This window comes from Corylus avellana, chromosome ca7 (assembly GCF_901000735.1).
Source record: "Corylus avellana chromosome ca7, CavTom2PMs-1.0".
NCBI classification, from domain to species: Eukaryota; Viridiplantae; Streptophyta; class Magnoliopsida; order Fagales; family Betulaceae; genus Corylus; species Corylus avellana.
This window is the reverse complement of record NC_081547.1, coordinates 15,579,864-15,584,272: the sequence shown is the minus strand read 5'-3', so window position 1 is coordinate 15,584,272 and position 4,409 is coordinate 15,579,864.

Sequence of the window (4,409 nt, the reverse complement as noted above, 5' to 3'; positions counted from 1 at the left end):
GCATGCGTGAAATATGTGTATGTGAAATATTCTCAAATATGGGTAAGGCTACCTTACACTCGTACCCAAACAAGATATACATACTGTTATGACCGAAGGCGAATAGGATGAAGAAATCCACAAACCTAGATTGCAATACGTAACCAAACGGATTATTTTTTATGCAAAAGAACTCACGTGCGTCCTCTTCCGCAATCAAAGAAAGGATTCCATTGTACAGGAGAGCCTTCACTACACCACGCTCCCCGCCATGGCAAGGCCAGATCATTTCCCACCGCAGGGCCCTTCCAACACTGTCGCTTCACCGTACAACACCATGGCACGGCGTTATTCATAGTCAGATCGCCCGCGTTCGAGCCTCTACGAGTAGCCCACCACTTCGCACCGCTACCACCGTTCGGTGCCGCAGATACCTCCACGATACACGAACAACCAGATTATTGCCTAATAATGTTGATATTGCAATATTGTGCAATTATTACGGAATTTTACATTAGTGTGAAATTAATGAGGACTATTTGGGAATTGTATAATTATTTAGTCAAATATTCTGGGATAGAGGGTATGCTATAACTTGTCGCAAGAAAATGCCTTGGCAAATTGGTTCCTTGCATTGTTGTCGTCAAGGGTAGGGGTGTTAAGAGAGCAAGCCGCGAGCGAGCGAATTCGGGCTCGGTTCGTGCTCGACTCAAACATTAAATGAAGTGTTTCGTGAACGCGAATCCTGGCTCGAATATTAAACGAAGCAAGCTCGACTCGACTCGGCTAAACTCGTGAACAGCTCATAAGCAAGCTCGTGTAAGGCTCGTCTTGTTTATTTGGCTCGGCTCGTATATTTTTTAATAAGTAACAAATAACAATATATAGTAAACATTACTTAATAATTTCAAATATATGATATACTTTGTTTTTTGTTATTTATGCATATGTGTTTATATATATTATATATATGTCTATATTATATAAACACACACACACACACATATATATATACAACATGTATATATATGTTGTTTATATATATATGTACAACATATATATACAACATAGATATATGTTGTATATATATATGTACAACATATATATACAAAATAGATATATGTTGTATATACATATATACAACATATATATAGGGTTAAATTCACTTTACCCCCCTGAAATTTCAGGGGTTTTTCAATTCAATCCTCAATGTTTAAAAATTGGCAATGTACCCCATAATGTTTCAAAAATTTTCAATCCAGGCGCTTCGTTACTAATTTCCGCCTAATTAGATGAAAATCATCCCACATGCGTCTCACGTGGGATTTTGATGCCCTCTATTCCAATTTTGCCGTCATTAAAACCTATAAAATCAAGTAATTACCCTCAATTTCGTAGGTTTTAATAAGGGTAATTATGTAATTTCATAAGTTTTAATGAGGGCACTAGCTGATTATGAACTTGGTTTGGGTAGGTTCAGTTCAACTCAATTCTCTATTTGTTTAAATAATAAATGAATTATTTGTAAACACAAAAATTTGCTCAGAATATTAAGCAATACATATTTATATAAACTCGGCTTAAATAATGCTCGTGAACACGGCTCATATAAGTTTGACTTGAATCATTCGACTTCAATCGTCAGTTTGCTAGTGTGTATGCATGCGTGAAATATGTGTATGTGAAATATTCTCAAATAGGGTAAGGCTACCTTACACTCGTACCCAAACAGGATATACATACCATCATGACTGAAGGCAAATAGGACAAAGAAATCCACAAACCTGGATTGCAATACATAACCAAACGGATTATTTCTTCAGCAAAAGAACTCACGTGCGTCATCTTCCACAATCAAAGAAAGGATCCGATCGTACAAGCGAGCCTTCACTACGCCACGCTCCCCGCGACGGCAAGGCCAGATCATTGCCCACCGCAGGGCCCTTCCAATGCCGTCGCTTCACCGTACAACACCACCGCACGACATTATTCACATTTAAATCGCCCGCGTCCGAACCTCCGCGAGCAGCCCACAACTTCGCACCACTACCACCGTTCGGTGCCGCAGACACCTCCACGGTACACGAACAGCCAGATTATTTCCTAATAATGTAGAATTTGCAATATTGTGCAATTATTATGGAATTTTACATTTATGTGAAGTTAATGGGGAATATTTGGCAATCGTATAATTATTTAGTCAAATCTTTTGGGATGGAGGGTATGCTATAACTTGTGGCAAGAAAATGTTTTGGCAAATTGGGTCCTTGCATTGTTGTCGTTAGGGGTAGGGGTGTTAAGAGAGCAAGCCGCCCACGAGTGAACTTGGGCTCGGCTCGCATAAGCTTGGCTCGTGCTCGACTCAAACATTAAATGAAGTGTTTCATGAACACGAATCCTGGCACGAATATGAAACGAATCAAGCTCGGCTTGACTCGGCTAAACTTTTTAACATCTCATGAGCAAGCTCGTATAAGGCTCGTCTTGTTTATTTGGCTTGGCTCGTATATTTTTTAATAAGTAACAAAAAACAATATATAGTAAACATTACTCAATAATAACAAATATATTATATACATTTGTTTTTTGTTATTTATGCATATGTGTTTATATATATTATATATATGTATATATTATATAAACACACACACACACACACACACACACACACACACATATATATTTATATACATGTTGTCTATATATATATACAACATGTATAAATATGTTGTTTAGGGTTTAAGGTTTATATTATATATGTGTATATATTATATAAACACACACACACACACACACACACACATATATATATATATATACAACATGTATATATATATGTTGTTTAGGGTTTAGGGTTTAGGGTTTATATATACAACATATATATACAACATACATATATGTTGTATATACATATATACAACATATATATAGGGTGAAATTCACTTTACCCCCCTAAAGTTTCAAGGGTTTTTCAATTCGAACCCCAATGTTTTAAAAATTTGCAATGTTCCCCCCTAATCTTTAAAAAATTTTCAATTCAGACTTCCATTACTAATTTTCGTCTAATCGGATGGAAATCATCCCACGTGCGTCTCATGTGAAATTTTGATGCCCTCTATTCCAATTTTGCCCTCATTAAAACCTATAAAATTACGTAATTACCCTCAATTTCGTAGGTTTTGATAAGGGAAATTATGTAATTTCATAAGCTTTAATGAGGGTACTAGCTAATTATGAACTTGGCTTGGCTAGGTTCAGTTAAACTCAATTCTGTCTTAGTTTAAATAATAAATGAATTATTTGTAAACACAAAAATTTGCTCAAAATATTAAGCAATACATATTTATATAAACTTGGTTTAAATAATGCTCATGAACAAGGCTAATATTAGTTTGACTCGAATCATTCGACTTCAATCGTCAGTTTGCTAGTGTGTATGCATGCGTGAAATATGTGTATTTGAAATATTCTCACATAACGGTAAGGCTACCATACAGTCATACCCAAACAGGATATGCATACCATTATGACCATAGGCGAATAGGATGAAGAAATCCACAAACCTGGATTGCAATACGTAACCAAACAGATTATTTCTTCAACAAAAGAACTCACGTACGTCCTCTTCCGCAATCAAAGAAAGGATTTGATCGTACAGGCGAGCCTTCACTAAGCCACGCTCCCCGCCAGTGCAAGGCTAGATCATTGCCGACCACAGGGCCCTTCCAACGCTGTCGCTTCACCGTACAACACCACCGCACGACGTTATTCACATTCAGATCGCCCGCGTTCTAGCCTTCGCGAGCAGCCCACCACTTCGCACCGCTACCACCATTCGGTGCTGCGGACACCTCCACGGTACACGAACAACCAGATTATTGCCTAATAATGTAGATATTGCAATATTGTGCAATTATTACGAAATTTTACATTTGTGTGAAATTAATGGGGAATATTTGGGAATCATATAATTATTTAGTCAAATCTTCTGGGATGGAGGGTATGCTATAACTTGTGGCAAGAATATGCTTTGGTAAATTGGGTCCTTGCATTGTTGTCGTCATAGGTAGGGGTGTTCAGAGAGCAAGCCACTCGCGAGGGAACTCGGGCTCGGCTCGTGTTCGACTCAAACATTAAATGAAGTGTATTGTGAACACGAATCCTGGTTCGAATATTAAACGAAGCAAGCTCGGCTCGGCTCGGCTAAACTCGTGAACAGCTCGTGAGCAAGCTCTTATAAGGCTCGTCTTTTTTATTTGGCTCGGCTCGTATATTTTTCAATAACTAACAAATAACAATATATAGTAAACATTACACAATAATAACAAATATATTATATACCTTTGATTTTTGTTATTTATGCATATGTGTTTATATATATATATATATTATATAAACACACACACACACACACACACACACACATATAT